We start from the raw sequence: 13,175 nt of genomic DNA, 5'->3' as shown, positions 1-13,175 counted from the left end.
TAACTCAATTAACAGATTAACATGAGTCCACAGGCGCAGATCTCTACAGACATCTGATCAGCCCTGAAAGAAATCAGGCTGGGGGTGGAAACGGTCCAATGACAGAACAAAGCACCGGTCCTCAAATCCACACTTCCATGGGCGTTTGTAGCAAGCAGTATCAGAGGCATGATGTGGGGGGAAGGAGCCCGTGAGAAAATGTATGGCCTGGCAAAATGTTGTGCTCAAAGTAAATTTTCGAATGGAATGTATTTATTTACAAGTGTGCCACACGCTATCAAATCACGGTGTGGCGAATCTGCGCCTAAGAAGCCTGCCCCATCCTATAGCTTCTGGAAAGGAGTTTCTGCCAGGGGAATATCAACATTGCACCACCAGGCCTCTGTTGAAATTGACTGGGCGCAGGGAGGTGGCCTAGTGTGGGTGGTAAGTTTCAAAACAGTTTTGAAACACCCACGGTGCTTGGCATCCTGGGTTCTGTGGTAGGCAGAGTCACTGGTGCTGTTTACACATCCACGGAAGGTTATTCTGATTCTACTAGGATAAAAAGACCATTTCTAGTTCCAAAAGAGCAAACCCAGCTGTTTCTGGATTCATCCCTTTTTCTCTTAAATGTAGCCTGTTGTCACAGACTGTTGTCATTGGTTAAATTTTTCCCTTTGCGCTGAAAGATTCCTTTGTCATTCTCTGAAGGTTAGTCAGAATAAATATTACAATTTGGACTTTAAGCTTAGGACAAGCAGATATTAACTGTTCTGTCACTTTTGTTTCTGGAGAAAGGTAAACAGATTGTGGTTTGTAGAAATTCTGCAAAGTTTGACGGTGTTTGATAGAGAAGCTGTTCTTAGGGGTTAGCAGTCGATTCCAAAGAGAAAACGATATATGTAATTAACATTACCCCCTTTTGTTCATTTGTGAACATTTTAAAGTATTTTTTAATGTTTGTTCATTTTTGAGAGAGCGAGTGTGAGCAGGGGAGGGGCAGAGAGAGAGGGAGACACAGAATCCAAAGCAGGCTCCGGGCTCTGAGCTGTCAGCACAGAGCCCGACGCGGGGCTCGAACTCACGCACTGCAACATTGTGACCTGAGCCAAAGTCAGATGCTTAACCAACTGAGCAACCCAGGCGTCCCATTTGTGAACATTTTAAGAGATTTTTTTTTTCATTTGATTTTTATCGTGGGATATAAAAATATCAGGAATAAAAACAAAAACCTTTGAAATTTGATTGCTGTATCTGTTTCTCTCCTGTTCCCAAACCTTCAACACCCTGCCCCCCTCTTAATTAATGACAATTGATCTCATTTCACCCAAAAAATAGAAGACTTCAGCAAAGAACTCCTAAGGTACCACATCCCTCCATCTCTCGTCTCCCTATATCTGTCCTATTTACTTCATCTTCTTTGGATTCTGTCCTTCCTCCCAATACAAAGTATCCCCTCCCCTCCCACTATTCAAAACTGCTCCTATGACTATTTGCTCTCTTTTTGGCCCTGGGTCCCTCCTGTGAGCACACCGATTTGCTGTCATATTCCCCATCTTTAAAAACAAAAAACAAAAAAGCATGGACCCCACATACCCTGTAGCTATATCCTCATTACTCTGCCTTCCTTTACAGGAACTTCTCTATATGGGGCTATTTCCACCACCTTTCCTTCCATTTTCTCCAGAACGCACTCAGGTTGGCCTTTTGTTCTCACTACAACAGTGAAATGTCTTTGGACAAGTCACAAGTCACCACCGTGGTTCCCAGTGTCACAGTCAGTGGTGCTGTCCAGTGTCTGGGTTGGGGAAGGTGTCCCCGTCAGTCCAGTTCTGTGGAATGCTTGGGGATAGCCTCCCTGCTTCCGAAACCCTTGTCCAAGCCTGGTTCTCTGACTCTTTCAGCATTGATGGCAGTCTTTCAATAAATTCCGTTTCAATTTACATTAGCTAAGAGCTGGATTTTGATGCCTGTAGTAAAGAGCGCTGAACCAGTTCGTCAGAGGAGCTAGACTGATTCGGTTCTCCAGAGTCATTCCTAAAGTACAGCAATCTGGGAGATTTGCTGGGCTCCTCACCCAGGGGAGAAGGCCAGGGGTGCAGGGGGTGGGGGGAGTAGTTGTGGTTCCATCTGCTGATGGCTAAACAATGGCCTATCACCACCACTCAGATGCATCGGCCACTTCTCCCAATGCTGCCCCTGGGTCATGGCTCTCCCTCTTTCAGGGTTGATCGTGATACTCATTCTGTTCAAATTTGTCTATTCAAAAATGAGGTGAACAACCTAAAAAGCAAAATAAGCAAACAATATGAACATGCAGGGCTTCACAGAGGCAGCACCAATAGCCAATAAACACAACCGAAAATGCTAAAAGTAGTAATTGAGGACGTGCGAGTTATAGTCTATCAGAATAACAAGACTTTAAACCGGTACTACTGAACTGATGAGATTGTAGACAGCGGGCGCTTGAAGACACGGCTGTCTTGAAGAGCAAATGAACAATATCTACAAAAGTGAATGCTGTGCAGACATTTTGGCCACAGCTATAGAGAAAGCCAGAGGAAGATGCCCAAGATTGTGTACAAGATTATATGCGGCAACATCGTTTTTAATAATGGAAAACCAGAAACCGCCTAAATCTTCACCATTAGAGATCGGATGAATAAGTGGCATTTACATACGAAGGAGTATTAAACAGCAAAAATGAATGAACCCAAACTCATGTTCAACATGAGTAAGTTTCATGGACAGTTTGTGGAACAAAAGCAAATTGCAGCAAGAAGCATTCAGTATCCTTCTAAAAGTTCAAAGCAATGTGAGAAGGGAGGCTATATTTTGCTTAGGGATACATGCCTGTGTACCATAGGAAATGCATGGGAATGATAAACACTAAATCATGAATCATTGCTATTTCTGGGTGTAGGGGTGCAAAGGTGGAAAGAGGAGAATGTAATGAGCAAAAGTCTCACTCTGTTCATTATGTTTTAGGTAATAAGCTGGGTTGTGGTTGTACCTTCTTAAAGTAGCTAAACTCTTTCAGTAGTAAACGCTTCGTGAAACAGAGGGATTAGGAAAGAGGGTTTGCCAGAGAGGTTTTCCCAGGTCCCTTGAGGACAGCTGTGGGTCCTGCAAACACTGATTTTTTTCTAGAAGTGGCGTCGGGATCAATCTAAGCACTGATTTGGCCAGCATTTCCTCCAGCATCACCCGGTCTCCTGGTTCATGAAATAATGGTTCTGTTGATGTTAAATATCTGCCTCTTGCAGCATTTGTTATGTGATCTGTTGAGGGGAAATGTGAGCCACTAACAATCATTTTGGTTCATTTCATCTCCTCCTTTCCCATCTCCTTGTTATGAATGGGTTTATTTAGGGAAAAAACCAACAGGTAACTGATTTCTGCCAATGCTTTCTTCTCTCTGACCTCTTGGTCTTGTGCTCACTAGCCTTCTACAGAAGCAGTGGGGGGAAAAAAATAACCAAAGCATTTGAGTAAAAGAGGAGGGTGCTGCCATTGTGGGCTTATCAACATCCTTGTGTCATAACAAAAATGATGGGAATGTCCTCTCCATATCCCCTCCACAGCAGGACAACGGCCTTTTACTCCACGAAGAACTGTCCACCAATATGTTGGGCAGTTGTAATACCATGGAAAACAACACTAGGATGTGCAAGGGACACAGGTACAAATTCCCTGGAAATAAATTGGCAGTGTTTATCAAGATCCTTTCAAATGCTCATGCCCTTTAACTCAGAAATCCCACTTTTTGGGGGGCGCCTGGGTGGCTCAGTCGGTTCAGTGTCTGACTCTTGGTTTCAGCTCAGGTCATGATCTCACAATTCATGAGTTCCAGCCCCCTGTCAGGCTCCAAGCTCACAGCATACAACACAGAGCCTGCTTGGGGTTCTCTCTCTACCCCTCCCCTGTGTGCACATGGTCTCTCTCTCTCTCTCTCTCTCTCTTTAAACAAACAAACAAACTTAAAAAAAAGAGCAGACTGACCCTCTCTCAAATGCCAAAGATTAAAAAAAATCCCATTTTTTGAATACTACACAAAGGAAATCATCAAATGTTATCAAATATTTATGCCCCCAAATTACCAAACCTAAAGTTCCCAAACAAGGGACAGTTAACAAAATTGTAGGAAATCCTAACAATATACAATTAAGAAGCCACTGAATGTGATGTGTATAAGAGACAATCATAATAGCACTTTAGTTGGAAGAAGTAGAATATGAAAATGTAATCTACAATATCAACCCTATTCTATGAACTGACCACCATCTATCTGTCTAATCAGAAATAAAATATATAGGAATATTAGCAGTAATGCTCTCTGGGTTAAAAAAAAAAGGGGGGGGATTATATATATAGCAATTAAAAAACAGGCTTTTCTGATTTTTCCAAAGTTTTCTACGATGACTATGTATTCCTTTAAGAATGAGGGGAAAGGTTATTAAAAGAAAATCACACAGCTTGAGAAATAGGTACGTTACATCGAACAGAGAATGTTCTTCCACGATCCTCCCCTGGGTCTCCTTGCCGCCGGCTGTAAGCAGAGACGTTAATGTCCCCTCCTTGGGGTTGGGAAAACCCGAGATGTAATTGCGCAATTGTGGTAGGCTGATTGTGGACAACATAGTGAGATTTACGTCCACCGGGTTCCCACCTTAAATACCGGAGAAAATGCCCTCCTGCTTTAGGCAGGCGGGGGAAGTGAGGAACCATTTTGAAATACAGCAGAGCAGTGTGTTCTTAACAAGGCCTGCCCCGGGGGAAGACTGCTTAACCAGAGCCTCACCTGCTGGGGTTTCATCAGGGCCTGTCTGACCTGGGGAAGGGAATACCCAGCTCTGGCTTGTTCACACCAGCCTGATCCACCTAAGGGGAGAGAAAAGCTGGGAAACACTTGTGTAGTTCACAGTCCAGAGGCACAGGCTCCCTGGGAGACTGACACCTGGCCCCGAACTGCAGAATACCTCCCTTTCCCCGCCACCCCGCCACATTGCTAAAGGCCTGTTTATATCCGTTCCTCTTACCCAGGACACCATGCATACCTGCTACCTAGAAAAAATAATAAGGCATATCAGAAGGTGAGAAGAGACAGAACAAGTATCCGAACCAGACATGGCAGGGATGTTGGAATTATCAGACTGAGAATTAAAAAAATTTTTTAATGTTTATTTATTTTTAGGAGACAGAAACAGATCGCAAGCGGGGGAGGGACAGAGAGAGAAGGAGACACAGAATCCTAAGGAGGCTCCAGGCTCTGAGCTGTCAGCACAGAGCCCGCTGCAGGGCTTGAACTCACAAAGTTCATGACCTGAGCCGAAGTCGGACGCTTAACCGACGGAGCCACCCATGCGCCCCTCAGACTGAGCATTTTAAATAACTATGGTGAATGTGCTAAGTGTGCTAATGGATAAAGTTAACAGAATGTATGACAAGATGGGTAGTGTTCACAGAAAGACAGGCATCCTAAGAAAGAACCAAAAGAAATGCTAGAAATAAAAAACATTGTTAACCGGGGGGTGCCTGGGTGGCTCAGTCAGGTAAGCATCTGACTCTTGATCTCGGCTCAGGTCATGATCTCACAGTTCATGAGTTGGAGCCCCACGTCGGGCTCTGTGCTGACAGGGCGGGGCCTGCTTGGGACTGGGTCTACATAAAGAAAGAACATTGGAGAAGGAACAAACAAAGATAACATACTTATTTTTTTTTTAAGATTAAAAAAAAAAGGTTTATTTATTTTGAGAGGGTGAGCGAGCGGGGGAGGGGCAGAGAGAGAGGGAGACACAGAATCCAAAGGAGGCTCCAGGCTCTGAGCTGTCAGCACAGAGCCCAATGCAGGGCTCGAACTCACAAACCGTGAGATTATGACCTGAGCAGAAGTCAAATGCTTAAATGACTGAGCCACCCAGGTGCCCCTATTTTTTTTTATTTTTAACCATCAAACAGATAACATTTTGTTCAAGATAATGATGGCAACAATGTATTCAACTATATATACTTATATATAAGTGAAACGAATGAAGGCAAGGGACAGGCAGAAGGAATTAGGATTATTTTGTTATTACAAGGCACTGACACTGCCTGTGAATTGGTATAGTATTGTTGGAACGTGAACTTGGATTCGTGTAAAAATATATTGCAAATTCTAGGGCAACCACTACAAAGTTCAAAAAAGAAACAGAACTGATGTGCCAAAGAGAGAAAATGAAATCATATGAAATGTTCAATTAAAACCACAAAAGGAAGAAAAAAAGCGGGAGACAAAAATTGGAGCAAAGAACAAGGGTAACTGATGGGAAACAGTCACAGATATGGCAGATATGAATTTAAGTATATCAGTAATCACTTTGAATAGCTTTTCCTGATCGAGGCGGAGGAGGGGCTAAACATCAAAGCATCGTGAGCTCCCGGAGCAGAATTTCAATGTACGCCCCCCTCCAACAGGACTGAGGGCTCAAACGTACTTGTGACCTCTAAGGCAGAGCGTATCGGAGTGTGACGGTGGTACGGGGGTCATCCTCTGTCAGCCTTCAGGTAATTCTGGGATTCTCACCCATTCCCCACCTACCCACCGCCCTTCTTCAGAATCTCGGCCTCCAACGAAGATGCTGTTTGAATGTCAGGCATGAAAACCCACATGGTTTTGGCCTCGTGGGTGTAACATCAGAAATCTCATAATCAGCCCTTCCTGCCCCTGCACAAAGCCTGTCCTTCTTGGTCACCAGGGTCCAGAATTCCACAGTGAACATCATTCACTGGGCTTGAGACTCTGGTAGCAGAAATGTCAAGGTCATTTGTGGGAAGGGATTTGGGCCAGGTGAACTGTGAGATCTAACACGAAGATTCCACAATTCTGTGCTTCGTTCCTTCAGGGTGAATACATCCCAGATTGGTACTTGAAAGGGGATTTGGATAGACAGTTGTAATCTGAGGAGGTAGGAATAACAGGGAAGACACAGACTAAGTTTGGGGTTCCTCAGCTATACCTGGGCTTTCCTACAAGCTAACTTTTCTCCTCTTCAAAGGGCGTGGGGCCAGGGGAGGGGAATCGATCTCAGGATATGAATTGAAAAGCCTGACTGAAATGCCGATTGACCTGCAGCTTTGGGAGGGAGAATCTGAAGCTACAAGAGAAATGTCAGGGAAGAGCCCACGTGGGAGAGGGCCATGGATCGAATTTTGTCTCTCCCAACTCCTATGTTAAAGTCCTCGCCCCTGGAACCTCAGAACGGTACCCATATTTGGAAATAGAGTCATTGAGGATGCAACTAGGTATGATGGAACCCTACATTAGGGTGTACCCCTAATGTAATCTGATTAATGTCCTTATAGAAAGGGGACATTGGGAGACAGATACAGAGGGAGAACACCATGTGAAGATAGGAGTCATGCTACCATAAACCATGTAACTACCAGAAATGAGAAGAGAGAGCTGAGTAGTTCCTTCCCTAGAACCTTCAGAGGAAGCATGACCCTGCAGACATCTGGATTTCAGACTTCTGGCCCCCAGAACTGTGAGAAAATACATTCTGTTGTTCTGAACCTCCTAGTTTATGGGATTTCTTAAGGCAGCCCTAAGGAACCGGTACAGTGAGCTTGTAGGACAGAGGAAGGTATATCAAGCCCTACGCCCTAGGGGGGGTGTAGAATTGCTTCTCCAGCTGCCTGAGGCCCCAGAGGCACTGGCTTCTGATCCCATCATAGCTCTGGGGGCCCCTGTTTCAGAATAAAACCTCCCTCCCCGCCCCCACCACCCCGTGCCACCAACTGCCCACCCCCACCAGTGAACAGGAAGGGTGAAAAGAAATGCCCATCACACAGAAGCCTTCTGCTGGTGCAGTTTATTTAACTGTCTGGTCCATTTTTATTACAATACACCACGATACAAGTGAGTCATAAAATTGGATATAAAAGGAGGGTAGTATCATTTTTAATCCCTTTAATGTAATATAATGGGGAAATTAATCATTTATTACAGCAGATGATGAAAACCACTCAGAAAAGAGTGTTCTCTCCTGCCTGAAACTTGGCAGTGGAGGGTCCATTTCCCACAGTTTTCTGAAATCTTGGCATCTTTTAAGTCTTTGGCAAAGGAGACCTCAGATAATTTAAATAAAGGGTTTTGTTGTTGTTGTTGCTGTTGCTGGTTTTGAAAGCTTCTTTGTTAAAGAAGATTCTAAGAGGGGCGCCTGGGTGGCGCAGTCGGTTAAGCGTCCGACTTCAGCTCAGGTCACGATCTCGCGGTCCGTGAGTTCGAGCCCCGCGTCAGGCTCTGGGCCGATGGCTCGGAGCCTGGAGCCTGTTTCCGATTCTGTGTCTCCCTCTCTCTCTGCCCCTCCCCCGTTCATGCTCTGTCTCTCTCTGTCCCAAAAATAAATAAAAAACGTTGAAAAAAAAATTAAAAAAAAAAAAAAAAAAAAGATTCTAAGAGGCAAAGCGAAACCTGGGCATGCAGGTGAAGCTGTCATTCTGAAGACGTCAGCACTCGGGGATGTCACCGCAGAGTGACAAGGGAAGAAACTTCCTGCTGGCCACCCAAAGGGAAAGGCCGAGTCTAACTCGTTACTCATATGTACCAATTGCTTGCTCACCTCTACTGAGGACTTCAAGGTATTTTGCAAAGGGAGCTGAAACTGTATAATCACCCAAGGGATAGACATATTTCAGCTCAATTTGCAACAAACTGGGGTAAAAGAACACATGGAGATTGGCCAGGTTCCTGATCCAGAGCCTTCTCGAGCCCGCTCGACCCGAGCAATCACACAGCAGTCGCTCAAGGCATGTACATCAAGTCTTCCTGGCCTGAGAACATGCTGATTGTCTCTGTAAGGCTCGTCCGGGTCCCTGACAAACCCACGCTGGTCCTTTCGCTGTTCAGGCTCAGCCCAGAGAAGCAGACGACCAGATGCCGCCATCGACAGCCACCGCCCTGCCTGCAGGAGCACAGCCAGGGTGACATCGTGACATGCGGCCACTGGCTGCCCAGACCGAAGCCATCAGTATTATTTAGAAGGCTCCAGTTGCCATGATGTGCCGGCTGTCCAGCTTACTGAGCGAGGACATTGGATCTGCTCCAGGCAAGCCGAAAACACCAAAAATGAACAAACCACCAACAAAAGGAGGAGTTGTTAAAACTACTCAAAAAAAAAAAAAAAAAAAAAAAGTCTCTGGCCTTGTTGGCGGATCATGGATTCAAATGGCAAAGCACAGGAACGTTTCCAAAGAGTTTTTGACGCGAGGATAAATAGTGGTTCCAAGAGTCTGTGCCTTCGGCAGCGGGGCTGGAGAGAGCTTCCAATTAAGAATGTGATACACTGACATGAGTTGCGTGAGTCCAGCGGTCGGTGGCCTTTGTGAGCCACCTCCTGCCTTCTTTCGTCAACAGGGCTGTGAAAATCGGCAGGAAGACCCCAGAGCAGAGCTCTTGGCCTCCATCCACGCTGGGGCCGCCCTTGCTCAAGGATCCTGAAGATCTCCCTGGGGATGGCCGCGATGAGGTATGCTCTCTGCAGGGGCTCCTGCTTCTGGTCCCCTTGTCCTTCCTGCCCACCTCTGCGTGACGCCTGTGGCTCCGGAGGACACAGCCCCTCCCTCCCTCGGGTTTCCGGTGAGCAATATATGATTTCTTCTCCTTTGCAGTTTGTCGGCAATGTATTGGGTGTCTGTTCTGTGCCCAGTCCGTAGCCAAATGCAAGATGGGTGCAGTCAGTTCTGGAAAATGTCTTGTGTTACGTAGACGCACACCTTTTGTATAGAAGCGGGCCTCGGTATTCGAATCCATTCACGTCCTAAGTTTTGCCAAGTGGCAACCAGAGATCAGATGGCAAGGGGTGCTCTTTCTCCAAACTGCCTTTTTTCAAAACATTTTATCTAAATAATTCAGTTCCTGAGTAATGGAGACTAAGAACAGAGCAGACAAAGGAGGAATTGATGCTTCCAAGAGAGCTAACGAGCTGGCTTCCCAGGACAGTATTCGTTATCTACCTGAGGCTTTATTTCCAACTTTAAAAAACATGAGTTTGACACAGAGTCCCTCTCAGGAATGGGTTTTACTGTACTTTTTAAAAATGGTTTATTGTTTCAAATATTAAAACAAAAATAACAGGTATTAAATCTTTAAAACTAGTGCAGAATTCCCATGCATTCACAAATCACCATTTCATTTGCTGTATTTCCTGCTGGTGTTTTTTTTTTTTTTTTAAGTATATTCACATGTTATACTTAGTTGCACAACATAGATGGAAACTTATTGTCCCTTCCCCCCATTTTTACCTTAAGTCATAAGCAGAAACCATAAATGCCCCCACTTTGACCTTAAATTCTCATCAGCATCTATGAAACTTTCATACTAAGGTTTACTCCTTCATGATAGTCAGTCTCATAAATATCCTACAATTTGCCTACCATTTGCTGTTACAAATATCTACACTAAAGATCTGCATGTGTCTATCATTTTTTCCTTAGGTGGAATGTTTCCTTAGGAAAATTCCTAGCGTTAGGATGATATGTCAAAAGGGCATTTTTGTTTTATTTTATTGTTTTTGGTAAATTGAAATGTGTTTTGTTTGGAAAATTTCACAACAGCTTTTGAGGTCATAGGAGCACAAGGGTGTTGCAAAACCAAGGCTGGTGATCCCAGTGCCTGGCACTGAGTCTGCCCAGGCAGTATCCCTGGCACAGAGACGTGCCAGGCTGACCTTTATACACGAAGGAGGGTTTTTAAGAGCAGACAGGGAAAAGAGACTTACAAGTAAAACAACACAAGCATGGCATACAAATGACTAGACTAGAAAAATGATCTTTTGCCCTCATTGATTTTTTTTCCTGCCGCTTGTACAGTGTGTTATGAAAAGTAGCTCCCAGTTTTCATTTGTCTGTGACTCATCAGAAAATCTTTTCAACACATTCAGGGCTAGCCATGAGCCTTATAACACGCACTCAACAACTATGTCTTGAACCGAATGGAGGGGAACTTAAGTTTTGTAAGACTTCATTCCGATTCTCCATTTCTGTAGTGGACATCCAGCGTGAGCAATAAATAAACCATTGTTGTTGAAAGCACAGAGATTTGGGGGTTACCTGTTACTGTAGCATAACCTAGGCTCTCTGAGCTGATGTATCACTTGTCAAGTGCTTTCTTTCAAAAATGGCCAAATGCACAAAGGTATTTATTGCAGCATTATTTATAATTGCAAAGGAAGAGAAACCGGGAATTACTGAGGAAGCAATGCAATTCCATCACTGTATCATATAATCGTTACAATTAGTGTCTCTAAAGACTTTGAAATTACGTGGAAAATCCTCACACTGTAAGATTCACCTTAAAAGGAAGACAACTGTGTATACACACGGTGAACATGACATTGAAAAATGATGTACATGGAAACAAGGAGGAAACAATGCAACCAAATAACCATGACACCTTTCAGGTCAAGCAGAGTTTTTTCTCCTTCTTTTTCCTTTTCTTAGTTTTCTAAGTGTTTTTAAAAGTGTGCATTCATCTTATGTTTTGCAAAAGGCCACTCTGCCCAGGAACCAGTGTTTTCTTACCTATTTCTCTAATACTCATTGATTCAACAAATATTTATTATCAGGCATCTCCTGTGTGCATCTTATGGTTCTATGTGCCAACAAGCAGTCACGAATGATGCGGACGATGTTCTTGTTCTCAGAGCTTTCATTCTAATGGAAAATTAGAAGCAGAAAATTTCTGTAGTAACTATCTATTTAAATCACTTTGAGACTTTTTGGAAGGAAAGGAAGGAGAGGGGTGTCTAAGTGGGAAAGTTGAGGGGCTCCTGGGTGGCTCAGTTGGTTAAACGTCCAATTCTTGATTTCAGCTCATGTCATGGCCTCATGGTTCCTGAGATCGAGCCCCACATCCGGCTCTGAGCTGACAGTGCTGGCCTGCTTGGGATTCTCTCTCCTTTCTCTCTGCCCCTCCCCAGCTCGGGTGTGTGCACATGCGTGTGCTTTCTCTCTCTCTCTCTCTCTCTCAAAAAAAAAAAAAAAGAAAACATAAATAGGTAGATAAATAAATAAATGGGAAATTTGACCTCGTTTTTCTTTACGAGATGTTTAAAGATCTGGGCTATACATTTTCTGTTTAAAAAATTTTTTTAATGTTTGTTTATTTTTGAGAAAAAGAGCGAAAGAGCGGGGGAGGGGCAGAGAGGAAAGAAGACAGAGGATCCGAAGCAGGATCTGCACTGATAGCCCAGAGCCGGATGTGAGGCTCAAACTCACAACCCGTGAGATCATGACCTGAGCTGAAGCTGGATGCTTAACTGACTGAGCCACCCAGGCGCCCTCCTTTTCTGTTTTAATTAAAGTCATCTGCTAAGACTTTAAAGTAAATCTTCAGAGTTGTGTCTGTATCTTACAGTTTTCATTAATATTAATCATTGTTATTAATATAGAAAACGTTTCTCAATCAGAATACTGTTAGCTCTTAACTGGTACCCTCATAAAGATGCTGAGCAGAGACATGTGAAGCGTGTGACAGGTGCATGTTTGCTGGAAAAGCCAAGTTTTGTGCAAACGTTCAGCTTGATCCTCTGAATCAAAGGCCAGACTCCTAAAAGAGCAGAAAGGCATAGTCCCGGTGGTATAGGAAATGGGGGGAACAGGAATTTCCTCTAGCTCTTAGGGCTGTCTGACTATGTTCTCCCAAGGCTAGCAAAGCAAATTGCTCTGATGAACAGATTTTTTTCCTGAAAAGAAAAAAAAAAGTATAAAACACTTACAAATAAAAAACCAAAAAGAATGAGCAGGGCACTCTGATTTTTAATAACCTTTATTGTTTCTCTGATTATAAAAATATATGTTCTTTGTAGAAAGTATAAATAATGCGGGATATTAAGAAGAATATAAAACTCATCTTTAATCCTGCCACGTAACGATAACCACTGTTGTTAATACGGCGAAGCTCTATGCAGTCTTTCTTCCAGGGCGGAGGCTGGCAAACTTTGTTGGCATAGGGCCAGGCGGTAAATATTTTCAGCTTTGTAGGCTTTATCTGTTGCAAGTACCCACCTCTGGCACAACAAGGGAGCAGCCACACACAATACCTGCACGAATGAGCGTAAAACCGCATTTATGAAAATAGGCAGCAGGCCCGGTTGGGTCTCATCCGTGGTCTACTGACCGCCTATTCTAGAGCATTCAATTTGGAGAGGGAC

This window comes from Neofelis nebulosa, chromosome 11 (assembly GCF_028018385.1).
Source record: "Neofelis nebulosa isolate mNeoNeb1 chromosome 11, mNeoNeb1.pri, whole genome shotgun sequence".
Lineage (NCBI taxonomy): Eukaryota > Metazoa > Chordata > Mammalia > Carnivora > Felidae > Neofelis > Neofelis nebulosa.
The sequence above is the reverse complement of the archived record's forward strand: the minus strand, read 5'-3'. Positions refer to the sequence as shown.